We start from the raw sequence: 27756 nt of genomic DNA, 5'->3' as shown, positions 1-27756 counted from the left end.
TTGTTGTTCTTCTTGAAGCTCCCCTTCTTCTTCCCTTTACCCTTTTTCTTGAAACTGGTGGTCTTGTTGACCATCAACACTTGATGCTCCTTCTTGATTTCTACCTCCGCAGCTTTTAACATTGCGAAGAGCTCGGGAATTGTCTTATCCATCCCTTGCATATTATAGTTCATCACGAAACTCTTATAGCTTGGTGGCAGTGATTGAAGAATTCTGTCAATGACACTATCATCCGAAAGATTAACTCCCAGTTGAATCAAGTGATTGTTATACCCAGACATTTTGAGTATATGTTCACTGACAGAACTATTCTCTTCCATTTTGCAGCTGTAGAACTTATTGCAGACTTCATATCTCTCAATCCGCGCATTTGCTTGAAATATTAGCTTCAACTCCTGGAACATCTCATATGCTCCATGACATTCAAAACATCGTTGAAGCTCCGGTTCTAAGCCATAAAGCATGGCACACTGAACTATCAAGTAGTCATCAGCTTTGCTCTGCCAGACGTTCTTAACGTCGTCAGTTGCATCTGCAGCAGGCCTGGCACCTAGCGGTGCTTCAGAGGACGTAATTCTTCTGTGCAGCAATGAGGATAATCCTCAAGTTACGGACCCAGTCCACGTAATTGCTACCATCATCTTTCAACTTTGCTTTCTCAAGGAACGCATTAAAATTCAACGGACCAACAACACGGGCCATCTATCTACAACAACATAGACAAGCAAAATACTATCAAGTACTAAGTTCATGACAAATTTAAGTTCAATTAATCATATTACTTAAGAACTCCCACTTAGATAGACATCCCTCTAATCATCTAAGTGATCACGTGATCCATATCAACTAAACCATAACCGATCATCACGTGAAATGGAGTAGTTTTCAATGGTGAACATCACTATGTTGATCATATCTACTATATGATTCACGCTTGACCTTTCGGTCTCAGTGTTTCGAGGCCATATCTGCATATGCTAGGCTCGTCAAGTTTAACCCGAGTATTCTGCGTGTGTAAAATTGTCTTACACCCGTTGTAGATGAACGTTGAGCTTATCACACCCGATCATCATGTGGTGTCTCGGCACGACGAACTTTGGCAATGGTGCATACTCAGGGAGAACACTTTTACCTTGAAGTTTAGTGAGAGATCATCTTATAATGCTACTGTCAAACAAAGCAGAATAAGATGCATAAAGGATAAACATCACATGCAATCAATATAAGTGATATGATATGGCCATCATCATCTTGTGCCTTTGATTCCTTCTCCAAAGCACCGTCATGATCACCATCGTCACCGGCGCGACACCTTGATCACCATTGTAGCATCGTTGTCGTCTCGCTAACTATTGCTTCTACGACTATCGCTACCTCTTAGTGATAAAGTAAAGCAATTACAGGGCGATTGCATTGCATACAATAAAGCGACAACCATATGGCTCCTGCCAGTTGCCGATAACTTCGTTACAAAACATGATCATCTCATACAATAAATATAGCATCATGTCTTGACCATATCACATCACAACATGCCGTACAAAAGCAAGTTAGACGTCCTCTACTTTGTTGTTGCAAGTTTTTACGTGGCTGCTACGGGCTGAGCAATAACCGTTCTTACCTACGCATCAAAACCACAACGATAGTTCGTCAACTTAGTGATGTTTTAACCTTCTCAAGGACCGGGCGTAGCCACACTCGGTTCAACTAAAGTTGGAGAAACTGACACCCGCCAGCCACCTATGTGCAAAGCACGTCGGTAGAACAGTCTCGCGTAAGCGTACGCGTAATGTCGGTCCGGGCCGCTTCATCCAACAATACCGCCGAACCAAAGTATGACATGCTGGTAAGCAGTATGACTTGTATCGCCCACAACTCACTTATGTTCTACTCGTGCATATAACATCTACGCATAAACCTGGCTCTGATACCACTGTTGGGGAATGTATTAATTTCAAAAAAAATCCTACGCACACACAGGATCATGGTGATGCATAGCAACGAGAGGGGAGAGTGTGTCCACGTACCCTCGTAGACCGAAAGTGGAAGCGTTAGCACAACGCGGTTGATGTAGTCGTACGTCTTCACGATCCGACCGATCCAAGTACCGAACGCACGGCACCTCCGAGTTCAGCACACGTTCAGCTCGATGACGTCCCGCGAGCTCCGATCCAGCAAAGCTTCGCCGGAGAGTTTCGTCAGCACGACGGCGTGATGACGGTGATGATGATGCTACCGACGCAGGGCTTCGCCTAAGCACCGCTACAATATGATCGAGGTGGATTATGGTGGAGGGGGGCACCGCACACGGCTGGGAGAGATCAACAGATCAACTTGTGTTTCTAGAGGTGCCCCTGCCCCCGTATATAAAGCAGCAAGGGGGGAGGCCGGCCGGCCCCTGTAGGGCGTGCCAGGAGGAGGAGTCCTCCTCCTTGCAGGAGTAGGACTCCCCTCTTTCCTACTCCTACTAGGAGGGGGAAAGGAAGGGGGAGAGGGAGAAGGAAAGGGGGGGCGCCGCCCCCCCTCTCCTGGTCCAATTCGGACCAGAGGGGGAGGGGCGCGCGGCCTGCCCTAGGCCAGCCCTCTCTCTCTCCACTAAGGCCCATAAGGCCCACTATTTCTCCCAGGGGGGTTCCGGTAACCCTCTGGCACTCCGGTTTTCTCCGAAACCAGCCGGAACACTTCCGGTGTCCGAATATAGTCGTCCAATATATCGATCTTTACGTCTCGACTATTTTGAGACTTCTCGTCATGTCCGTGATCATATTCGGGACTCTGAACTACCTTCGGTACATCAAAACACAAAAACTCATAATACCGATCGTCACCGAACTTTAAGCGTGCGGACCCTACGGGTTCGAGAACTATGTAGACATGACCGAGACATGTCTCCGGCCAATAACCAATAGCGGAACCTGGATGCTCATATTGGCTCCCACATATTCTACGAAGATCTTTATCGGTCAAACCGCATAACAACATACGTTGTTCCCTTTGTCATCGGTATGTTACTTGCCCGAGATTCGATCGTCGGTATCTCAATACCTAGCTCAATCTCGTTACCGGCAAGTCTCTTTACTCGTTACGTAATGCATCATCCTGCAACTAACTCATTAGTCACATTGCTTGCAAGGCTTATTGTGATGTGCATTACCGAGAGGGCCCAGAGATACCTCTCCGACAATCGGAGTGACAAATCCTAATCTTGATCTATGCCAACTCAACAAGTACCATCGGAGACACTTGTAGAGCACCTTTATAATCACCCAGTTACGTTGTGACGTTTGGTAGCACACAAACTGTTCCACCGGTAATCGGGAGTTGCATAATCTCATAGTCATAGGAACATGTATAAGTCATGAAGAAAGCAATAGCAGTAAACTAAACGATCATGTGCTAAGCTAACAGAATGGGTCAAGTCAATCACATCATTCTCCTAATGATGTGATCCCTTTAATCAAATGACAACTCATGTCTATGGTTTAGGAAACTCAACCATCTTTGATTAACGAGCTAGTCAAGTAGAGGCATACTAGTGACACTATGTTTGTCTATGTATTCACACATGTATTATGTTTCCCGGTTAATACAATTCTAGCATGAATAATAAATATTTATCATGATATGAGGAAATAAATAATAACTTTATTATTGCCTCTAGGGCATATTTCCTTCAGCTCCCTCCACCCTTGTCGCCGCCTCTGGCTCTTCTGACTTGAACTCCAAGTCTCCTGGGTGTCTTCTGGTCCAAGAAAAATCATCACGAAAGTTTCCGTTTGATATTCCTTTACTGCGAAGCTCAAACACAAGGAAAAAAACAGAAACTTGCACTGGGCTCTAGGTTAATAAGATAGTCCCAAAAATAATATAAAATAGCATATTAATACATATAAAATATCCAAAACAGATAATATAATAGCATGGAACAATAAAAAATTATAGATACGTTGGAGACGTATCACCCTTCTATTTCTATCTTCTCACACAAGTTGATCCCTAGTTGAGGGTTGTAAGCACTTTCGATGAAGTTTGGGTGCCTAAATGCACCAGTGCTGCAAAATATGAATAAGTGTTGTAAAAAATATCATAATAGGAATATTTCTATAGGAATGAATACTTTATAAGTAATAACTATGGTCATATGTTTAAATTGTGATGCAAAAAGGCTCAAAAATACTATATGGATGCATGTGCTATCAGAGGCTTATCATGGCAATTTGGGAGGCTTGACAAACAAGTGATGGGTATCGCAACATAGCGATAGCATCGAGACAACTAGCAAAGCAAAGATAGTAGCGATATCCAGGGTAATGGTCATCTTGCCTGAAATACCGCTCGGAAGAAGACCGAGTCAATGAAGTAGATAAACCATCGTAGTCAAACGGATCCTCACAATCGCAACGTAATCAGAACTATCGAGAAGAAACACAACCAGAAAGATGCAAACAACATAGTAAACAAACAAGCATAACATGGCATGATGCACAACCAAGCATGATGCATGACAAGTTTAAATGTTGTTACTCATGGCAAAAGATGATGCATGAAAGACCCTCACATCAAAGCAAGTTTAAATGAGGCCAGAAACAACAAATGTTAATTCCGGAAAGTCCCCATATGCAAAATTCGAATTTGGTAATGTTCTGCTTAAAACATAATTTTAATGTTGTTAAACATGCAAAGTAAATGCACCATGCCAGTCTACACATTTTTCTACCCAATTTACATATAAAGTTCATTTAATTCGGAGCTACAGTTATTTAGTTATGAAATAAACCATTTTAGAATGCCATTAATGCAAATTTAATGAAACAACAAATTTAAACATTTTTAACATGGACGAAAGTTGCAAAATTGTGAAACTACATGAAATTCTATGCATTTTACATATAGGACATGTTTTATTTGGATGCACGGTTAAATAGTTATTAGCATTTTAATATCATGGCATTTTGTGAATATGCAAAACAAAAAAAGAAAAGGAAAGAAAACAATAGGGGACACGGACTGGGCCAGCCACGGTCAATGACGAGGGGGCCCGGGTGCTGAGGTGGCAGGAGCGTCGGTGTGGAGAGGTGTATGTACACAGAGAGGCTGACAACTGGAGTCCCACTATCATAGAGAGAGAGAGAGAGAGAGAGAAAACGGAAATAAAAGGGTGTTACGGATTGCTCGTGGGGGGATCAAACCCGGGTCGCTGTTGTAGGCAAGAGAGGCTTGAGCCATTGAGATAGGCTAGAGGGTATTTGGCAAAAGGGAGGCAGAGTTCCTCTTGAACCAGTACAAAGCGGAAGCTGGCTTCCTATTCGTTGGCAGAGAAGAAGGCGACAACGCCTGCGAGTAATGGCGGCGCAGCAGGGCTCATGATGCAGCAGCGGGGGTGCGGAATACGGGGCACGTTGAGGTTACAAGGGCGTGGGAGCGAACAGCTGCTGCTAGCCGGTGTCGTGTACGTGTGTAAGCAGTGGAGCAAGGGCTCACTACAAGAATCCTATTAATCTGCAGATTTCGCATGACGTTCTCAAGAACCGTCACATATCAGTAAGACGCGAATGAGAACCCCATTATGACGGAGATCAGGGTACCGTCATGAAAACGGTCACAAATCGACCTGCTAGGCCTATTTTTCTTTTCTTTACACATCATCAAGGCCGTCGTGGAGGACTCCTGTTGTTGTGTTGTTTGTGCCCTCTTGTTTGGCCCACATGTTAGTCGGATACACTCAACAGTATACATGCACTAAGAATATCCAGTGCTCGAGGAAAATTATAGGACCCCGATAACTGCCGAACGTTCGGTCTGGAAGAGGCCCAGATCGAACGACTCGGTCGCTACTGGGGGTGGCAACTCCGAACGAGTTCGCTCGTTCGGCAGGAGAAGCACCCCAGCCGAACGCTCTCGTACAACTCCTATAGGCCTTTTTTTGCTGTGACTAAATAAGGCCCAGGTTGGCCCAGTTTTGACTGTGACTAAAAACAACCCAGTTTTGGCTGTGACTAATAAAACCCAGATTTGCCATGCTAAAAAAGATTACAAACGTCCAAAAAACAATCTGAAAGATGAATTTGTTGTGACGGATAGAGTGACAAACAAAGTTACTACTAAAAATGCCAGTGGTTCAAACCAAGAAATAACATCATCTTTATAAGCAAAATTTGGCATGGCCAAATAAGATCTGTTTTCGTAAAAAAAAAGACTAAAGAAAGAGTTCATGGCAAATTTACATGTGTACATGCTGGCAAGAAAATGTGGATTCAAATTCTTTTATGGTATTTTTATTATATACATGAAAAGCAAAAAATGTGGATTAAAATTTGCCATCATGTGGCAAAACAAAAAGGCAAAAATTGCCATCTGTCGTTTAGTAGTAATTACCATGTTTTGTAAAGTAAATGTAAAAGAGCCTATATGTTGGAAATATGCCCTAGAGGCAATAATAAAATGGTTATTATTATATTTCCTTGTTCATGATAATTGTCTATTGTTCATGCTATAATTGTGTTATCTGGAAATCGTAATACATGTGTGAATACATAGACCACAACATGTCCCTAGTGAGCCTCTAGTTGACTAGCTCGTTGATCAATAGATAGTCATGGTTTCCTGACTATGGACATTGGATGTCATTGATAGCGGGATCACATCATTAGGAGAATGATGTGATGGACAAGACCCAATCCTAAGCATAGCACAAAGATCGTGTAGTTCGTTTGCTAAAGCTTTTCCAATGTCAAGTATCATTTTCTTAGACCATGAGATCGTGTAACTCCCGGATGCCGTAGGAGTGCTTTGGGTGTACCAAACGTCACAACGTAACTGGGTGACTATAAAGGTACACTACAGGTATCTCTGAAACAGTCTGTTGGGTTGACACGGATCGAGACTGGGATTTGTCACTCCGTATGACGGAGAGGTATCTCTGGGCCCACTCGGTAATGCATCATCATAATAAGCTCAAAGTGACCAAGTGGTTGGTCACGGGATCATGCATTACGGTACGAGTAAAGTGACTTGCCGGTAACGAGATTGAACGAGGTATTGGGATACCGACGATCGAATCTCGGGCAAGTAACGTACCGGTTGACAAAGGGAATTGTATACGGGATTGATTGAATCCTCGACATCGTGGTTCATCCGATGAGATCATCGAGGAACATGTGGGAGCCAACATGGGTATCCAGATCCCGCTGTTGGTTATTGACCGGAGAGTCGTCTCGGTCATGTCTGCATGTCTCCCGAACCCGTAGGGTCTACACACTTAAGGTTCGGTGACGCTAGGGTTGTAGAGATATTAGTATGCGGTAACCCGAAAGTTGTTCGGAGTCCCGGATGAGATCCCGGACGTCACGAGGAGTTCCGGAATGGTCCGGAGGTGAAGAATTATATATAGGAAGTCCAGTTTCGGCCACCGGGAAAGTTTCGGGGGTTACCGGTATTATACCGGGACCACTGGAAGGGTCCCGGGGGTCCATCGGGTGGGGCCACCTATCCCGGAGGGCCCCATGGGCTGAACTGGGAGGGGAACCAGCCCCTGGTGGGCTGGTGCGCCCCCCTTGGGCCTCCCCCTGCCCCTAGGGTTGGAAACCCTAGGGGTGGGGGCGCCCCCCACTTGGCTTGGGGCGAAAGCCACCCCTTGGCCGCCGCCCCCTTGGAGATCTGATCTCCCAGGGCCGGCGCCCGCCCAGGAGGCCTATATATAGGAGGGGGGAGGGAGGGAGGGCAGCCGCACTACAGCCCCTGGCGCCTCCCTCTCCCTCCCGTGACACATCTCCCTCCTCCCGCAGCGCTCGGCGAAGCCCTGTCGGAATCCCGCTACTTCCACCACCACGCCGTCGTGCTGCTGGATCTCCATCAACCTCTCCTCCCCCCTTGCTGGATCAAGAAGGAGGAGACGTCGCTGCTCCGTACGTGTGTTGAACGCGGAGGTGCCATCTGTTCGGCGCTCGGTCATCGGTGATTTGGATCACGACGAGTACGACTCCATCAACCCCGTTCACTTGAACGCTTCCGCTTGCGATCTACAAGGGTATGTAGATGCACTCCTCTCTCTCGTTTCTAGATGACACCATAGATTAATCTTGGTGATGCGTAGAAAATTTTAAATTTCTGCTACGATCCCCAACAGTGGTATCAGAGCCAGGCCTATGCGTAGTTTCTATGCACGAGTAGAACACAAACTTGTTGTGGGCATAGATGTTGTCAATTTTCTTGCCACTACTAGTCTTATCTTGTTTCGGCGGCATTGTGGGATGAAGCGGCCCGGACCGACCTTACACATACGCTTACGTGAGACAGGTTCCACCGACTGACATGCACTAGTTGCATAAGGTGGCTAGCGGGTGTCTGTCTCTCCCACTTTAGTCGGAATGGATTCGATGAAAAGGGTCCTTATGAAGGGTAAATAGAAATTGGCATATCACGTTGTGGTTTTACGTAGGTAAGAAACGTTCTTGCTAGAAACCTATAGAAGCCACGTAAAAACATGCAACAACAATTAGAGGACGTCTAACTTGTTTTTGCAGCATGTGCCTTGTGATGTGATATGGCCAAAAGGATGTGATGAATGAGATATATGTGATGTATGAGATTGATCATGTTCTTGTAATAGGAATCACGACTTGCATGTCGATGAGTATGACAACTGGCAGGAGCCATAGGAGTTGTCTTTATTTTTTGTATGACCTGCGAGTCGTTGCATAACGCCATGTAAATTACTTTACTTTATTGCTAAACACGTTAGCCATAGAAGTAGAAGTAATCGTTGGCGTGACAACTTCATGAAGACACGATGATAGAGATCATGATGATGGAGATCATGGTGTCATGCCGGTGACGAAGATGATCATGGCGCCCCGAAGATGGAGATTAAAAGGAGCAAAATGATATTGGCCATATCATGTCACCATTTGATTGCATGTGATGTTTATCATGTTTTACATCTTATTTTCTTAGAACGACGGTAGCTTAAATAAGATGATCCCTCGCAATAATTTCAAGAAGGTGTTCCCCCTAACTGTGCACCGTTGCGAAGGTTCGTTGTTTCGAAGCACCACGTGATGATCGGGTGTGATAGATTCTAACGTTCGAATACAACGGGTGTAAACCAGATTTACACACACAATACACTTAGGTTGACTAGACGAGCCTAGCATGTACAGACATGGCCTCGGAACACGGAAGACCGAAAGGTCGAGCATGAGTCGTATAGAAGATACGATCAACATGAAGATGTTCACCGATGTTGACTAGTCCGTCTCACGTGATGATCGGACACGGCCTAGTTGACTCGGATCATGTTTCACTTAGATGACTAGAGGGATGTCTATCTGAGTGGGAGTTCATTGAATAATTTGATTAGATGAACTTAATTATCATGAACTTAGTCTAAAATCTTTACAATATGTCTTGTAGATCAAATGGCCCACGTTGCCCTCAACTTCAACGCGTTCCTAGAGAAAACCAAGCTGAAAGATGATGGCAGCAACTATACGGACTGGGTCCGGAACCTGAGGATCATCCTCATAGCTGCCAAGAAAGATTATGTCCTAGAAGCACCGCTAGGTGAAGCACCCATCCCAGAGAACCAAGACGTTATGAACGCTTGGCAGTCACGTGCTGATGATTACTCCCTCGTTCAGTGCGGCATGCTTTACAGCTTAGAACCGGGGCTCCAAAAGCGTTTTGAGCAACACGGAGCATATGAGATGTTCGAAGAGCTGAAAATGGTTTTCCAAGCTCATGCCCGGGTCAAGAGATATGAAGTCTCCGACAAGTTCTTTAGTTGTAAGATGGAGGAAAACAGTTCTGTCAGTGAGCACATACTCAAAATGTCTGGGTTGCACAACCGCTTGACTCAGCTGGGAGTTAATCTCCCGGATGACGCGGTCATTGACAGAATCCTTCAGTCGCTTCCACCAAGCTACAAGAGCTTTGTGATGAACTTCAATATGCAGGGGATGGAAAAGACCATTCCTGAGGTATATTCAATGCTGAAATCAGCGGAGGTGGAGATCAGAAAGGAACATCAAGTGTTGATGGTGAATAAAACCACTAAGTTCAAGAAAGGCAAGGGTAAGAAGAACTTCAAGAAGGACGGCAAGGGAGTTGCCGCGCCCGGTAAGCCAGTTGCCGGGAAGAAGCCAAAGAATGGACCCAAGCCTGAGACTGAGTGCTTTTATTGCAAGGGAAGTGGTCACTGGAAGCGGAACTGTCCCAAATACTTAGCGGACAAGAAGGCCGGCAACACCAAAGGTATATGTGATATACATGTAATTGATGTGTACCTTACCAGTACTCATAGTAGCTCCTGGGTATTTGATACCCGTGCGATTGCTCATATTTGTAACTCAAAACAGGAGCTGCGGAATAAGCGGAGACTGGCGAAGGACGAGGTGACGATGCGCGTCGGGAATGGTTCCAAGGTCGATGTGATCGCCGTCGGCACGCTACCTCTACATTTACCTACGGGATTAGTTTTAAACCTCAATAATTGTTATTTAGTGCCAGCTTTGAGCATGAACATTGTATCAGGATCTCGTTTAATGCGAGATGGCTACTCATTTAAATCCGAGAATAATGGTTGTTCTATTTATATGAGAGATGTTTTATGGTCATGCCCCGCTGGTCAATGGTTTATTCTTAATGAATCTCGAACGTGATGTTACACATATTCATAGTGTGAATACCAAAAGATGTAAAGTTGATAACGATAGCCTCACATACTTGTGGCACTGCCGCCTTGGTCACATTGGTGTCAAGCGCATGAAGAAGCTCCATGCAGATGGACTTTTGGAGTCTCTTGATTACGAATCATTTGACACGTGCGAACCATGCCTCATGGGTAAGATGACCAAGACTCCGTTCGCCGGAACAATGGAGCGAGCAACCAACTTATTGAAAATCATACATACCGATGCGTGCGGTCCAATGAGTGTTGAGGCTCGCGGAGGCTATCGTTATGTTCTCACTCTCACTGATGACTTGAGTAGATATGGGTATGTCTACCTAATGAAACACAAGTCTGAGACCTTTGAAAGGTTCAAGGAATTTCAGAATGAGGTGGAGAATCAACGTGACCGAAAGATAAAGTTCTTACGATCAGATCGTGGGGGAGAATATTTAAGTCACGAATTTGGTACGCACTTAAGGAAATGTGGAATCGTTTCACAACTCACGCCGCCTGAAACACCTCAGTGAAACGGTGTGTCTGAACGTCGTAATCGCACTCTATTGGATATGGTGCGATCTATGATGTCTCTTACCGATCTACCGCTCTCATTTTGGGGCTATGCTTTAGAGACTGCCGCATTCACTTTAAATAGGGCTCCGTCGAAATCCGTTGAGACGACACCGTATGAATTATGGTTTGGAAAGAAACCTAAGCTGTCGTTTCTAAAAGTTTGGGGATGCGATGCTTATGTCAAAAAACTTCAACCTGAAAAGCTCGAACCCAAGTCGGAAAAATGCGTCTTCATAGGATACCCTAAGGAAACCATTGGGTATACCTTCTACCTCAGATCCGAAGAGAAAATCTTTGTTGCCAAGAACGGGTCCTTTCTGGAGAAAGAGTTTCTCTTGAAAGAAGTGAGTGGGAGGAAAGTGGAACTTGATGAGGTGATAGTCACCCCTTCCGAACCGGAAAGTAGCGCAGCGCGGGAAGATGTTCCTGTGGTGTCTGCACCGACTGGGGAGGAAGTTAATGATGATGATCATGAAGCTTCAGATCAAGTTACTGCTGAACTTCGTAGGTCCACAAGGACACGTTCCGCACCAGGTACGGCAACCCTGTCATGAAAATCATGTTGTTAGACAACGGTGGACCTTCAAACTATGAAGAAGCGATGGCGGGCCCGGATTCCAACAAATGGCTTGAAGCCATGCAATCCGAGATAGGATCCATGTATGAAAACGAAGTATGGACTTTGACTGACTTGCCCGATGATCGGCGAGCGATAGAAAACAAATGGATCTTTAAGAAGAAGACAGACGCGGATGGTAATGTGACCATCTATAAGGCTTGAATTGTCGCTAAGGGTTATCGACAAGTTCAAGGGGTTGACTACGATGAGACTTTCTCACCCGTAGCAAAGCTGAAGTCCGTCCGAATCATGTTAGCAATTGCCGCATTCTATGATTATGAGATATGGCAAATGGACGTCAAAACGGCATTTCTTAACGGCTTTCTTAAGGAAGAATTGTATATGATGCAGCCGGAAGGTTTTGTCGATCCTAAGAATGCTAACAAGGTATGCAAGCTCCAGCGCTCCATCTATGGGCTGGTGCAAGCATCTCAGAGTTGGAACATTCGATTTGATGAGATGATCAAAGCGTTTGGGTTTACACAGACTTATGGAGAAGCCTGTGTTTACAAGAAAGTGAGTGGGAGCTCTGTACCATTTCTCTTATTATATGTGGATGACATACTATTGATGGGAAATGATATAGAATTCTTGGAAAGTATAAAGGCCTATTTGAATAAGTGTTTTTCAATGAAGGACCTTGGAGAAGCTGCTTATATATTAGGCATCAAGATCTATAGAGATAGATCAAGACGCCTCATTGGTCTTTCACAAAGTACGTACCTTGACAAGATATTGAAGAAGTTCAATATGGATCAGTCCAAGAAGGGGTTCTTGCCTGTATTGCAAGGTGTGCAATTGAGTACGGCTCAATGCCCGACCACGGCAGAAGATAGAGAAAAGATGAGTGTCGTCCCCTATGCCTCAGCCATAGGGTCTATTATGTATGCCATGCTGTGTACCAGACCTGATGTAAACCTTGCCGTAAGTTTGGTAGGAAGGTACCAAAGTAATCCCGGCATGGAACACTGGACAGCGATCAAGAATATCTTGAAGTACCTGAAGAGGACTAAGGATATGTTTCTCGTTTATGGAGGTGACGAAGAGCTCGTCGTAAAGGGTTACGTCGACGCTAGCTTCGACACAGATCTGGATGACTCTAAGTCACAAACCGGATACGTGTATATTTTGAATGAAGGGGCAGTAAGCTGGTGCAGTTGCAAGCAAAGCGTCGTGGCGGGATCTACATCTGAAGCGGAGTACATGGCGGCCTCAGAGGCAGCGCAAGAAGCAATCTGGATGAAGGAGTTCATTGCCGACCTAGGGGTGATTCCCAATGCGTCGGGCCCGATGACTCTCTTCTGTGACAACACTGGAGCTATTGCCCTTGCCAAGGAGCCCAGGTTTCACAGGAAGACCCGGCATATCAAGCGTCGCTTCAACTCCATTCGTGAAAGTGTTCAAATTGGAGACATAGATATTTGTAAAGTACATACGGACCTGAATGTAGCAGATCCGTTGACTAAACCTCTCCCTAGAGCAAAACATGATCAACACCAGAACTCTATGGGTGTTCGATTCATCACAACGTAACTAGATTATTGACTCTAGTGCAAGTGGGAGACTGTTGGAAATATGCCCTAGAGGCAATAATAAAATGGTTATTATTATATTTCCTTGTTCATGATAATTGTCTATTGTTCATGCTATAATTGTGTTATCTGGAAATCGTAATACATGTGTGAATACATAGACCACAACATGTCCCTAGTGAGCCTCTAGTTGACTAGCTCGTTGATCAATAGATAGTCATGGTTTCCTGACTATGGACATTGGATGTCATTGATAACGGGATCACATCATTAGGAGAATGATGTGATGGACAAGACCCAATCCTAAGCATAGCATAAAGATCATGTAGTTCGTTTGCTAGAGCTTTTCCAATGTCAAGTATCATTTTCTTAGACCATGAGATCGTGTAACTCCCGGATGCCGTAGGAGTGCTTTGGGTGTACCAAACGTCACAACGTAACTGGGTGACTATAAAGGTACACTACAGGTATCTCTGAAAGTGTCTGTTGGGTTGACACGGATCGAGACTGGGATTTGTCACTCCGTATGACGGAGAGGTATCTCTGGGCCCACTCGGTAATGCATCATCATAATGATCTCAAAGTGACCAAGTGGTTGGTCACGGGATCATGCATTACGGTACGAGTAAAGTGACTTGCCGGTAACGAGATTGAACGAGGTATTGGGATATCGACGATCGAATCTCGGGCAAGTAACGTACCGGTTGACAAAGGGAATTGTATACGGGATTGATTGAATCCTCGACATCGTGGTTCATCCGATGAGATCATCGAGGAACATGTGGGAGCCAACATGGGTATCCAGATCCGGCTGTTGGTTATTGACCGGAGAGTCGTCTCGGTCATGTCTGCATGTCTCCCGAACCCGTAGGGTCTACACACTTAAGGTTCGGTGACGATAGGGTTGTAGAGATATTAGTATGCGGTAACCCGAAAGTTGTTCGGAGTCCCGGATGAGATCTCGGACGTCACGAGGAGTTCCGGAATGGTCCGGAAGTGAAGAATTATATATAGGAAGTCCAGTTTCGGCCACCAGGAAAATTTCGGGGGTTACCGGTATTGTACCGGGACCACCGGAAGGGTCCCGGGGGTCCACCGGGTGGGGCCACCTATCCCGAAGGGCCCCATGGGCTGAAGTGGGAGGGGAACCAGCCCCTGGTGGGCTGGTGCACCCCCCCCCCCCCCGGGCCTCCCCCTGCGCCTAGGGTTGGAAACCCTAGGGGTGGGGGCGCCCCCCACTTGGCTTGGGGGGGAAAGCCACCCCTTGGCCGCCGCCCCCCTTTGAGATCTGATCTCCCAGGGCCGGCGCCCCCCCAGGAGGCCTATATATAGGAGGGGGAGGGAGGGCAGCCGCACCACAGCCCCTGGCGCCTCCCTCTCCCTCCCGTGACACATCTCCCTCCTACCGCAGCGCTCGGCGAAGCCCTGTCGGAATCCCGCTACTTCCACCACCACGCCGTCGTGCTGCTGGATCTCCATCAACCTCTCCTCCCCCCTTGCTGGATCAAGAAGGAGGAGACGTCGCTGCTCCGTACGTGTGTTGAACGCGGAGGTGCCGTCCGTTCGGCGCTCGGTCATCGGTAATTTGGATCACGACGAGTACGACTCCATCAACCCCGTTCACTTGAACGCTTCCGCTCGCGATCTACAAGGGTATGTAGATGCACTCCTCTCTCTCGTTGCATGACTCCATAGATTAATCTTGGTGATGCGTAGAAAATTTAAATTTCTGCTACGATCCCCAACACTATAGAAGCAAAATAAATAAATCCATGAATGGTGAAAAAATAAAAAACTTTGCCATGGATGAAAGGTATTTTTGGCATGGCAGAATAAAAAGTAAAGTCGCCATGCTCCATAAAAGTAAATTTTCCATGTATGTTAAATTAAAATTGCCATGCAAATAAAGGAAAATTTGCCATGGCAATTAAAAAGTTAAATTGCCATGGCAAAATGCAAATTCAAAATTGCCATGGTATTTTTATCAAAATTCACATGAAAAAATGAAAAGTAGAAATTGCAATCAATGTAAAATTGCCATGGCGGATAAAAAGTAAATTTCCATTGTCCGCAAAGTAAATTTGCCATGGCAAGAATGAGAAATGAATTTTTCATGTATGTTGAATTGAAATTGTTGTCTATATTAAAGAGAATTTGCCATGGACGATGTGAAGTGAAATTTGCCATGGCAAATAGAATGTAAAAATTGCCATGGCAAATAAAAGGTGAAAAGTGCCATGGCAATAAAAGTTAGAAATTTGCCATGGCGATAGAATGAAAAAATTGCCATGGCAAATATAGGGTGAAAAGATGCCATGGCAAATAAAAGGTGAAAAGTGCCATGGCAATAAAAGTTAGAAATTTGCCATGGCGATAAATGAAAAAATTGCCATGGCAAATATAGGGTGAAAAGATGCCATGGCAAATAAAAGGTGAAAAGTGCGATGGCAATAAAAGTTAGAAATTTGCCATGGCGATAAAATGAAAAAATTGCCATGGCAAATATAGGGTGAAAAGATGCCATGGAAATAAACTTAAAATATTGCCATTGCGATATAGGTAAATTTTCCATGTGAATAAAGTTAATTTCGTTGTGGCAACATACAAAACTCAATTTTGCCATGCCAAAATAACGTTAAAAATGCCATACTAGAAAGTAGAAAACTCAATTTTCCTATGCTGAATGAAACGATGCTTGCCCATGGCAAAAATAACATGGGTTTATGTATGAAAAAACAAGCAAAAAGTTAATATGGCACGGGTTTGTGTATAAAAAATGAAATGAAGTTGCCATGGTCCATGAACTAAATTTGGCATATGGCCCCATCAAAGGTAATTTTGCCGTTAACAAAATAGCCATGTCAAAAATACTTTTATGGCATGGTATGAGATTAAAGGAAATCATTTGCACGTGGCAAATTCAAGAAAAGCAAACGACTAAACTGAGATGGATCAAAAACTAAAAATTTCCATGGTTAAAAATAGAATCTGCTATGTTCACAAAAGATTTTTCGTGATCTGAAACTAAATTTAACATGGTCCACAAACTAACTTTACCATGATCTAAAAAACTAAATTTGACATTGTCCATAAAATAAGATTTGCCATGATCCATGAAATAAATTTGCCGTTAACAATTAGCCATGGCAGAGTTTGAACAAAAATATTTTCATTTGCACATGGCAAAATTAAGAAAGCAACAACTAAAATTACCGTGGTCCAAAAAAAGTGACATTTGTCATGGTAAAAATGTTTATTTTGCCTTGTTTGCAAAAGTATTCCATGATCTAGAAGTGATTTTTCCATGGTCCATACACTAACTTTTCCATGATCTTAAAACTAAATTTACCATGATTTTACAAAGAAACGTGAAGGTTTGCGTGGCAACAGGTTTTAACTATTTGCCATGGCAACAGGTTTAACAAAAATTGCCGCGGTGAAAAAGGAAATGAAGCAAGATTTGCCATGGCAAAAAAATAGCATGGGTTTGCGTATGAAAGACTAGCAAAAAATGCCATGATCCACTATTAAAATTGTCGTGGTTTTAAAAATGAAATGAAGTTGCCATGATCCATTAACAGAATTTGCCATCATCCATTAATTAAATTTGCCATGAGGGGTGAATTAAACTTGCCGTTGTCGATAAAGCAAAATTGCCGTGCTCCATTAAAAAATGTCATGAATAATACACTAAATTTTCCAACCTAAAATTGGACGTGTCAGGGCAAAACTTAATGTATACAAATCACAACCTAATTGGAAAGGCCTAATGCAGAACTGAATGTGTCATGGCAAAAAACATAATGAAGTTGTTGTGGCTATTATATAGATGTAGTACTAAAACATAAGTTTTAGACTCGAATCTGCCATCATCTGCACCTAAATTAACACTACGGGGATCATGCACTTATGTAGTCAACCACACGCTTATATAACACGCGGGAAATTCAGTTATATACCTTGTACAACAAAAAGTGTATTATTCAGACTTGTGTAAGATCTTCAGCAAAAAAGCACTATTGCAGAACAAAATATGCATCCAAAATTATGATTTGCCTTGGATGTCTGAGCAACTACACAATGTAATTCACCCCCCTGCATATACTGAAATGATTGTAGAGAGTTCATCAGAAAACCAACCCCCTGCATATACTGAAATGGGCTACAGGGAGGAATCAACAGCCCCTCACCTTGCATACAGGGACTCCATATCCGCCGGCTGCCAGGTCGAGGACGCGCCACGAGCTTATGGAGTTGCAGGAGAAGCTCAAGTCCGTCAGAGCGGACGAGCGCATTGACAGCGGAAACAGGGCACACCGCACACCAACGGACCCCACGAGCAGTCGGCTCACCTTGGCCACTACGACCTGCTGCACCCGCCGCGCCGCCACACCCCCGCCGTGCCCGCGCACGGCAGCCTCCGCTGAGCACAGCGCCATACTGTCTAGCTCGGCGGCGAGCCTCGTCATCCGCCACTCCACCACCACCTCCCACCGCGCATGTGGTCAATTTCCCGCCGGAATCCATGGGCCGCGGGCTTCCGCCGGAGCAAGAACGCGAGGGACCTCCTCCCCCATACCCCTGACCCGCGACCTTCGTCTGCTGCTGCTCGCGCTTGGCCCACTCCATCCGCTGCTGCTCGCGCTCGACCTCTCTGATGTTTGCACGGTGTAAGGAACCAGATCTCTCTCTCAATATCTATTGGATACAAGCTTTGATTACAAGCAACACCAATGGAGATACAAGGTTTGGGGATCAGGAAGAACAGAAGGAGGAGGACGAGAGGTAGGGGAAGAGAGCCGCCGTGCCAAAGCCGTGATCCACTGGATGACCCTCTCGATGCTTTCCTCGAGGTATTTGTACGAGTAGCGGCTGGCCCATGAGCTGGCCCAATGGGCAAAGCCCATGTTAGGACCCGTGTTGGGAGGGCTCCTAACATCTCCCTCCTTGAAATTCGGCTTGCCCCCAAGCCGACACCATCAGACCCGCCAGGATCCCATTGTACTCGATGTTCCTTGACTAGCTCGAAGTCGCGGTTGTAGTCGAAGTAGAGGTTGACTTGAATGATGAGGTTGTAGTAGTCGTGGTTGATGGTGACCTGACGGGCGGAGGTGTCGAGGAAGTAGTCGTTGTGGAAGCCGATGTAGTACATGTGGTCGACGTAGTCTTGCAGCAAACCGGCAGCAAGAATGACCACGACGGCATTCCCCCCTCCTTGGAAATGTTCTTCATCAGAGCATTGAGAGGACGACATACCACTCATAGTTTGTGCTTCATGGTTGGTGAGCATCAACCTTAGTATCTTCCATGATTGAGGATTCCAAGCAGGCATGGCGACACCCCCGGGATCCCATGACTTGTGCGCATAAATTGCAGCACGCATGTCTTCATGTGCGTATACGCCCTCATCGGGTACAGGAGGTGTCAATTGCTGCTCTGACAAATGAATGGGGATGCCCATTTTAGAGATTGGCTCCTCCTTGTCAACCGTTCCATCTAGTTCAGCAACAGCATGTGATGGGCATCTCAACACTCTGAGTATGATATCCAACAAGAAGCCTCTTGCTAAGCACCAATTTCTGAAGACATGAAGAGGAATTAACATAGATGTCCTGGCATATAACCACAAACTGAATTTGTGTCCAACATGTTGTCCTGGCATATATATCTTCAGTGATGGTCTGCTTGCTTGTAAAGGACGACATGTCATGAGTGTTGTCACCGAATATTGTTGCCCCAAGTGGGGAACAACCCTCGAAAGTGATCAGTGAGGTACACTGAACTTTTGCTCTTGAACCCACAAGCAGAATATATGTGTTGTTGAGGAAACACATGCCTGAGAAATCATGTGTTAATGACTGAATTTGTTCACCACTATGCGCATGAAGGAAGCTGAAAGTGAAATTAACACCATACATTGTATCATCTTGCGAAGTGATTCCTGTCAGTTTGCACATGATCCAAGTGTCAAAAATGTAGCAGTACCAAGCTTCACGTGTATAATTATTTTTGAATAGTAGCTTCTGAAAGATCGTGGATGTCTCCTAGAGGGGGGTGAATAGGCGCTTTAAAATAATTACGGTTGAGGCTTGAACAAATGCGGAATAAACCTAGCGGTTAATTTGTCAAGCACAAAACCTACAACAACTAGGCTCACCTATGTGCACCAACAACTTATGCTAAGCAAGAAAAACTACTTAGGTGATAGCAAGATATATGACAAGGAACAATATAGCTATCACAAAGTAAAGTCCATAAGTAAAGGGCTCGGGTAAGAGATAACCGAGGCATGCGGAGATGACGATGTATCCCAAAGTTCACACCCTTGCGGATGCTAATCTCCGTTTGGAGCGGTGTGGAGGCACAATGCTCCCAAGAAGCCACTAGGGCCACCGTAATCTCCTCACGCCCTCGCACAATGCAAGATGCCGTGATTCCACTAAGGGACCCTTGAGGGCGGTCACCGAACCCGTACAAATGGCAACCCTTGGGGGCGGTCACCGAACCCGTACACTTTGGCAACCCTTGGGGGCGGTCACCGGAACCCGTCAAATTGCTCGGGGCGATCTCCACAGCCTAATTGAAGACCCCGACGCTTGCCCGGAGCTTTACACCACAATGATTGAGCTCCGAACACCACCAACCGTCTAGGGCGCCCAAGCACCCAAGAGGAACAAGCTCAAGGGTACCAAGCACCCAAGAGTAATAAGCTTCTCAACTTGTAACTTCCACGTATCACCGTGGAGAACTCAAACCGATGCACCAAATGCAATGGCAAGGGCACACGGAGTGCCCAAGTCCTTCTCTCTCAAATCCCACCGAAGCAACTAATGCTAGGGAGAAAAATGAGAGGAAGAACAAGAAGGAGAACACCAAGAACTCCAAGATCTAGATCCAAGGGGTTCCCCTCACATAGAGGAGAAAGTGATTGGTGGAAATGTGGATCTAGATCTCCTCTCTCTTTTCCCTCAAAAACTAGCAAGAATCCATGGAGGGACTGAGAGTTAGCAAGCTCGAAGAAGGTCAACAATGGGGGAAGAACACGAGCTCAAAGGATAAGGTTGAATGAGGAAGAAGACCCCCTTTTATAGGAGCTCCCGAATCCAACCGTTATGTGCTCAGTCCGCGCACGAGCGGTACTACCGCTCAGGGGAGCGGTTCTACCGCCCGGGCGGTAGAACACGGAGAGCGGAGCAAAGCAGAGGGCGAGGCAAAGCCGTATGAGCGGCACTACCGCTGGAGCCAGCGGTACTACCATTGGCCGCAGCGGTACTGTCGCTTGGCCCTGCGGTACTACCGCTGGGACCGCGCACAGCGCCTACCACGAGCACAGGGAGATGCAACAGGGAGGAGGGCCATTGAGCGGCACTAGGGGCGGTGGTAGCCGCGGTACTACCGCACATGAGCGGTACTACCGCTCCTAGTGCCGCTGAACCCGACACGAGAAAACCATGTCTCGAGTCGAGGCGGTACCAGCGCGGAACCGGAGACGTACTACCGCTTATGGCCATGGGCGGTACTACCGCTTGTGGTGATACGTGGTACTGCCGCTCCAGCCCAGCGGTACTACCGCTGGCGCCATCCTAAAGCCACTTCCACGAAAACAAGTATACTCCACGGAAAACCAAAACTGCCATAACTTCTGCATATGAGCTCCGAATTGAGCAAACTCAAGCTTGTTGGAAACAAGACGACGAGTAGCATCAAAACAACGACTGGTTATAGTAAGAAAAGGCAGGGGAGGTATGCCTAACAAATGGAGGAGTGAAACCTCCAACAGAGAAGAACGGACATAACCTCCAACATCGAAAACATCATAGAAGATACAAGTGAACTCCGTTTTCGATGAACTCGAGCTTGTCAACAAGATGACCAAAAGCTCCAAAACTCACAAAGAGAAGCAAACAAGAACCAAGAAAGATGATGCAAGGATGCAATGGTTTGAGCTCTCTACGAATGATACGATCAAGCTACTCATCGAGAGCCCCCCTTGATAGTACGGCAATCGATCCTATAACCCGGTCTCCCAACTACCATCATGAGACCGGTAAAATAGAAAACCTATCAAGGGCAAACCTTTGCCTTGCACATGGTCCACTTGAGCTAGATGATGACGATCTTGACTCCCTCAAGTTGGACCACCTTTCTTGATTGCGTCGGCTCGATGAAGACTAGTTGATTGCTCCCCCATACTCCACTATGGGTGAGCCACTCTTCGGCACATCTTCACAAGTCCATTGTCACCACAATGGACGGCAAGCTTCAAGCACTTGATCTCTTCGTGATGTTCCACTTGAACTTGCACACCGCAACCATACCATGGGATCGCTTGATCCCTCTCGGTACATCTTCTATGCTTTGTGTGTTGATCAACTTGATTCACTCTTTGACTTAGTCTTGATCAACCTTGAATCTTTCCAACTCTCTTCATTTGGATGATGTATGACCAATCTTTGGATAATTCCTCGAATAGCACCTTGGTCGACACAAACTCTCCTTGAAACCAGCACATGTACTCCAAGAAAAGCCTATGGACAAAACCTTCAAATATAACTCAAGGCAACCATTAGTCCATAGAGATTGTCATCAATTACCAAAACCAAACATGGGGGCACCGCATGTTCTTTCAGCTTCACTGGCCAAAGATTGAAGCCTGATTGTTGTTCACCTAGTGCAGACCCATGTGTATGTGTAGGTAGTCGCCATAGTTGTAGCTGTACATATTGCAAATAACTGAAGTGCTCTTCCATGGAAACCCGCTCACAACCATCAGGGAAGTTCCTTCTCATCCCAGCAATCAAGGTAGGTTGTTTCCAGAACATGCTAGCAGTGCCAAAGTGAGTGGCAAGAACAGTACCAAAATGACTTGAAATGTTGCTCATGTAAGTACCAATCAATGACTGCCTCACGCGGAAAGTTGCTGGCTGCAGTCCCACTGTTGTCACCTCTATTTTCAGCATCTGCGCAGTCTTAACGGTGGATCGAGCAGCATTGAGATCTTGCAAGACAAGAACGCACCCCGTAGTAAGACAAGAGTGACGTTGTTTGGAAGTGATGGTAAGCTTGACATGCTTAGTAAAATCTGAATCATGACTGTCATGCTCCAAGGACCACAACTGCAAGAACTGGTTGGTGAGTATCCCTCCGAAGCGTCCACTGAAATTGTACTGCCGTAGCCATGGTTTGTACACAAAATCTCCTGCAGTTGAACCTGCAGTTGCAAACACTGCTGAGTTAATCTGGAACTCCACGCGCCCGCTCCCTGTAAAATCCTCTTGACACCAAAACTGGCAATGCACTAACATGCCCATAATTAGCAGCTGTGTTCTCAGAATGGAGTGGCCATGCGACTCCCATAGGAATTTGTTTGAGCACTTAGTGGAAACAGACGGAGTGATGAATTCCCTTCTCTTCCGTCGCTGCTCAGTGGAAACCCAGAAACTAAGCTGCTCAAAATGCTCTAGTCGTCGCTCAATGGATGAGTGAGTTGAAAATTCCCAGAAGGCCATGGTTGCAACTGCAGTGAAGTAACAATTGGAGTTTGCAAGTCAGTATGAATCCTCCTTGGCTGGTGATCAGGTGGCCACCATACACAGCCAGAGTCACTAGTGAAATATCCGCAAACAATGCCACGGAACAGAACAATGTCATCCTCTGAACACTGCACTTGAACAGGGGGCGGCCACTGTTGCGGCTCAATTCCTTTCCGCAATGGTGGCAGTAGCAAGCCTGTGCACTCACCCACGAGATGAACGCCATGTGGGCAATGCTCTTTGCGTGCAGTTGGCTGCACCGGGTCGTCGCCATGGACGATGTAATATGTCAAACACATGGTCAACGTTGGTGCAGAGAAGTCACTGGGGATGATGAGGACGACGCCATGGTTCGCCTTGCTCATCACTTGCGTGGAGGTGTTAACAGATAGGGCATCGAGCTCCTGCACGTCGGCCTTGGGGTCGATGTCGGTGGTGGTCGTCACGGGAGAAACGACCTCAGCACTAGAGGCTGTTGCCTGCCCCGGAGTGAGCTGCTCGACTGCTTGGTGGATGGGCTCGAGGTGGACAGCGGTGGCGGCATCATGGACCTCGTCGACCCTGTCGCTGGTGTCGACCTGGGTCGAGCAATCCATCGAACAAGTGACGGGCACCATCGCGACGCAGACCGGGGCTGCATCATGGGCGACCATAGGGATCTCCTGGGCCTTGGTGGTGGAGCAGGGGGTGTCGGGGACGGGTGCCGACGCGTCGGTCGTGCTTTCCGGCGAAGTGGTCGGCGGTGGTGGATTGTGGACGACGGCGGGTGAACTGATGGCCCAACTGACGTCAAGGGCGTTTAGTTTCTCGGCGAGGGCCCTGGTGGCATTGGTGTAGGCGTCGAGCCTGGCGCCGAGCCGCTCGAGATACTCCTGGAGGAACGGATCCATGGTCGATTCCGTCGGATGGTGGTGATGGGAAAAAAAAATTGGGGGAAGAATTTGAGGAAGGGTGGTGCCTGGCTCTGTATACCAGATGTAAAGAATCAAATGTCTCTCTCAATATCTATTGGATACAAGCTTTGATTAGAGGCAACACCAATGGAGATACAAGGTTTGGGGATCAGGAAGAACAGAAGGAGGAGGACGAGAGGTAGGGGAAGAGAGCCGCCGTGCCAAAGCCGTGATCCACTGGATGACCCTCTCGATGCTTTCCTCCAGGTATTTGTACGAGTAGCGGCTGGCCCAATGGGCAAAGCCCATGTTAGGACCCGTGTTGGGAGCGCTCCTAACACACGGGCAGCGCACGATGCGGATCTGCACATAGCCGGCGGAGCGCGGTTTCCGGTCTAATGGTAAGCGGCGAGGTTGGGTGTGCAACGGCCGCCCTTCGCTCCGACCGCCGGACACCTTCGCTGCTGTCCCGGCCTCCCAACGCCGACAGTCCCCTTCCTCAAATCAGACGCGTAGTAGGAGGAATGGCGAAGGTCAGGCTTCGGCCTGGAAGTGGGGAGTGGGAATAAGCGGTGAGTGGGAGAACGGAGAACCGTTCGGGCGGCTTCGGCCTGGGAGCGAACGAGTCTACTGATGACGTGGCAAGAGGGGGTCGTGGAGATTCGGGCAACGGCTACCAACGCGTTCGGGACGAGATGTCAAAAAACTGATGTTCGGGACTTATTGATTCAGTGCCTCTATCGGTGGGTCATGTGAAATTTTTTCCGTCCCGCTGGACTTTACCTCCTGAGTCTTCCAAAATTTCACTGTCCCACCTAGGCCCGCGCAACAGACCCACAATTTATCTCAATTTTTTCACGCACGGTTAAATTGCTGGTTCTAGCGCCCTTAGCTTAGCGCCTGCATTGTATGTGCCCTAACTCTAGCCCCAGCCAGACCGCTCCCTCCTCTCTCCCTCTCCGAATGCGGCGCTGGCAGCTGACCTGCCGCCGACCTCTGGCCCTCGGTGCCGAGCTCCGCCGCCTCTGCACAAACTCTGCCGCTTCACCGCCGCCAACACCCTCTCCCGCTCCGGTTCCACCACTTCCAGCCTCTCCCTTCTTCTCCACCATGCCGCCCCGTCGACGGCCAGATTCGGCGACCTCACTGTCAGATCTGGCGACCTCGCTGCCGAGTCCAGTGACCTCACTACCAGATCTGTGGTGCGCAGTCTCCAGCTAAGTGCCACGCGGGGTGAGTACCGGCGCCGGCGCGAGGCGACCCCTCTCCTCACAGCGGTAACCCATCTGCACCAACTCCATAGAAAAATTCCGGATGCGTTGGTCGGGAGGCAGAGCGGCTTGGTCACCAAGGTCAAGGACCAGGGCAACGACGCTGAGTGCGCACGGCGGCAGATACGCATGGTGGGTTTGATTCCCTTCCACGCCCTACTCGTCATTCTCGATTTCCTATGGTCGATTTGTCTATACGGACGCTGTATCTGAAATTAGATCCTGCTGCTTCATTATTCCTTAATTTTCTGCACGCATGGTTATAGCGCTTCCTGGCATCTCCATGCGTACGCACCTCTGGCCGTCCCACCCCAGACGCTATCGCTACTGCAAGTGCTAGCAGCTGGATGCCATACCACTGATGCCCGGCCACTGCTGAACAAATCATACTCAAGTAGTCAAGCTCACGCACTGAAGCACATGCAGCTTATATGTTGAATAAGATTTCCATTTGATGAAGTATCAGCTTCTTTGCTAATCTGTATATATTCCTGCCGTAAATCTGAACCCAGAGTTTGCGTTTCAGTATAAATAGAAATCAAGACGTGGATTACAGTGTTTTCTGACTACCATGTGTTTGCGTTTATGCCCACAAAGAATTGTTATTTTGTTTCCACTCTAAATAATATCCTGTAAGTGCTATACCTCATTTAAACATTTCAAATGAAACTTTTTTTTACAGATAACAATGTGTGTATGTTCCACCGTAACATGAGAAACTAAATCTTGACCATTGTCTATTATTGAATTTTGTATCAAGTGCAAAAAAAATGTTTGTTACAAGTTGTCGGACTTGTAAGCACTGGGTCCTTGTACTGCTTCATGTTCTTCCTATGCTTATGCTTATTAGAGTTCTACTAATGTTTGTCAGCATCTTAGCAGAAACATGTGTGGGCAATTATCTAGGAAGGGCATGAAAGGAAATTCAAGTTACTATACAACAAGGTCCACGGGAATACCGGGACGGGCTCCTTTTTACAGATATTATAAGGCCCCGCTTGGAATCGCTGTAGAAGTTTTACATCCGTACATGAATACCCCTGTATATTACAGGAGATTTGTAAAATACAACCGGATATTCCCACATGAATATGCTGCGCTTGGTTCGTCGGATTTTTGCTTGTTTCGGAGTCTTTCCCGTGCGCTATGCGGTTGGTTACCAGAAGAACGAGCGCCAGGCGTCGTCACAGGGCGGCACGGCGGACGCAGGATATGCTGCAGGGGCGAAGGCAATCCGGCAGCAGCGGGGACGCCGTGGACCGCTGGTGGTAGAGGCGGACGTTGGGTTGCAGTGGCGGTGAGCGCACGAGCTCCGGCAGCGGCGCGGATGCTGTGACACCGTCGACTCAAAGCTCGGCAGCGCGCAAGCACCCATGGTGGTGGCTGCGGACGCTCGGCGTTAATGGCGGGCCGTGGTGGTGGAGCTGATGCGGCAGGACTGCAGGTGGCGACTGCGCTGGTGACGATGGTGTCAACGGGGGAATGGCGGCGGCGCTCCGGCGAGCGGTGGCGGTGGCCTCGGCGTGCTCCGGTTGAGCCGTTGCGGCGCTTACCTCGGCTGTGGCTACCTAGTCAATCACGACCGAGCAAGAATGGGGGAATACCAGCGACTAGGAAAAACGACGGACATAGAAGTGTTTTGCAAACCGACGGAATACCAGCGATAACCAAGTGTAAAGTGAAACCGGGTGTAAAAGTTAGGACGCAAAAACGACGATCCAAGTAGATCGTCCGTTTTATTTTTACGGGGGTATACTTTACGGGAAACACTTTAGATCATACGACAGATACGAGACGATCTTCAGACGGCTTGTGTGTCGTTGATTTGTATTTCATCCGATGGCTAAGAGACACCAGAGAAATCCCCTTTTAATCACCCTCCCCCTCATCACGCAGCGAGCTTCCCATAATTCCTCGGCCCATCACATCTGTCCCGAATTAATCGCCACCGCCGTCCCCCTATCCTGCCTCCAGTCGTCCTCTCCGCCGAGCATACTGCCCAGCACGTCGGCCATGTTTTCTTCGCCAGAGCCTAGAACCGGCCAGGTTCGATTCCTCCCTCACTGCGTTCGTTGTCCATGATCTAGCCTGCCCATCTTCCACTAGGGCAGCCATCTTGCCCAGATCCATCCTCAGTTTGCTGCTTAGGCATTCAACACCGGTGCACTAGGAAGCAGGTAGGCTCTCCGGCGGTCAGATCTTTATTGATTTGTGTTATTCTAGTTGATTTGTGTTATTCTGTGTTATTCCCAATTAGGTTAGAATAAATTTGTTTGCGGATAATAAATTACTGCATCTAGAAATCATTTTTGAACATGCTACTTTGCATGTTCAAATTTGTGTGCTTGCAATATATCTCACACTCTCACATTTATCGTGATTTCAGACACCTATTGGTACAGAGCATTTATACTTCTCATGTGTTTCCTATGTAAAGATAGAACAGATTGACTAATTCACATCTAGATGTTTTTTAAGGATGTCACATCTAAGTCTAGCGCCGTTAGATCTTATTTGTCTTTAATCTCGTGCAACATGATCGTTCCTCGCATGCTCGTCGGCCTGTGTCCAATTCCTGTTGTTGGTTTTTTTTCGTGAGCTCGAGCAGGTCTGCACCGCTTGATGTGTTTGTGGGCTTTCGTCTGTTTGTCTTAGTTGTGAGCTTCATT

The 27756-nt window shown here is 46.9% G+C and overlaps 2 long non-coding RNA genes across 2 annotated transcripts; one reads left to right on the top strand and one right to left on the bottom strand.

Moving 5' to 3' along the window:
- Positions 1 to 17191: 17191 nt before the first annotated feature.
- On the bottom strand, positions 17192 to 18226 carry LOC109757427 (uncharacterized). Its single transcript, XR_012181877.1, has 2 exons — positions 17581 to 18226; positions 17192 to 17494 (listed from the first exon to the last, which is right to left on the bottom strand). It is a non-coding gene; the product is annotated as an uncharacterized lncRNA (long non-coding RNA).
- A 6404-nt stretch (positions 18227 to 24630) lies between these two features.
- On the top strand, positions 24631 to 26200 carry LOC109757418 (uncharacterized). The gene is made up of 2 exons (XR_005754168.2): positions 24631 to 25219; positions 25970 to 26200. It is a non-coding gene; the product is annotated as an uncharacterized lncRNA (long non-coding RNA).
- Positions 26201 to 27756: the final 1556 nt, after the last annotated feature.

This window comes from Aegilops tauschii, chromosome 4 (genome assembly GCF_002575655.3).
Source record: "Aegilops tauschii subsp. strangulata cultivar AL8/78 chromosome 4, Aet v6.0, whole genome shotgun sequence".
In the NCBI taxonomy this organism is placed as follows: domain Eukaryota; kingdom Viridiplantae; phylum Streptophyta; class Magnoliopsida; order Poales; family Poaceae; genus Aegilops; species Aegilops tauschii.
This window is presented reverse-complemented; position numbering and strand designations above follow the sequence as displayed.